The sequence below is a fragment of the Bufo bufo genome, chromosome 6 (genome assembly GCF_905171765.1).
Source record: "Bufo bufo chromosome 6, aBufBuf1.1, whole genome shotgun sequence".
Taxonomy (NCBI): Eukaryota; Metazoa; Chordata; class Amphibia; order Anura; family Bufonidae; genus Bufo; species Bufo bufo.
The window spans coordinates 220,660,960-220,661,840 of NC_053394.1; the positions used below are offsets into that span (position 1 = coordinate 220,660,960).

Genomic DNA, 881 nt, shown 5'->3' on the forward strand with positions numbered 1-881 from the left:
TGATTAGAGATTGGTGGAGATAGAAGTCCCACCATCCTAGCCGAATAGCTGGTTTTAGGGGCTGCGGCGCTAGTGCGAGAGAAGCATCCTCTTCAATGTTTACTTGCATGCCGTCTATAATGTCTACCTGCATCACCTTTACATTATAGACAACGTACAGCTAAACATTGAAGAGAACACAGCTCTCGGACTAGTGCCACAGCCCCTTTAAGCAGCTTAAAATCCCTTTAAGATGATCTCTTTATGCAACTTTGTAGTTTTATTATCTGCTAAATGTATCTGAAACATCTCTCTTGACCAACAGATGGCAGTGAAAGCATATAAAAAAAATATTATACTATGCAGTGCACAACTGAATATTGTCGTGCTGGACCAGTACTAACATGGAAACCAGGTGCTCGCTTCGGCAGCACATATACTAAAATTGGAAAGATACAGAGAAGATTAGCATGGCCCCTGCGCAAGGATGACATGCTAACATAGAAACCAGGTCAAGTGCTGTACAGGTGCAATCTGACAATTAGTGTTAATCAGTTTGCTGTGAAGCCGTTCAGTCAGGGGCATAGCTAAAGGCTCATGGGCCCTGGTGCAAGAGTTGAGCTTGGGACCCCCTTCCCTCAATGCTTTGTGGCAAGAGGCAGGGGTGCTCCTAGCCTTTCTGCTGCCTGAGGTAAAACTGGAAACGGCAACCCCCGCCAATGCCAAATTCTCAACCTAACCCCTTCCCTCCAGCCTTACTGTTAGGCCCCTTCACACGAGCGAATTTTCCGTGCGGATGCAATGCCTGATGCGAATGCATTGCACCCGCAATGAATCCGGACCCATTTATTTCAATGGGTCTGTGTACATGAGCGTTGTTTTTCACGCGTCACTTGTGCACT

The 881-nt window shown here is 46.4% G+C and overlaps 1 non-coding gene across 1 annotated transcript; it reads left to right on the forward strand.

Annotated features, from left to right (window-relative positions):
* Nucleotides 1–394: 394 nt before the first annotated feature.
* Nucleotides 395–502, forward strand: LOC121006670. The gene has a single exon (XR_005780354.1). It is a non-coding gene; the product is annotated as a U6 spliceosomal RNA (small nuclear RNA).
* The last annotated feature ends 379 nt before the right edge of the window (nucleotides 503–881 follow it).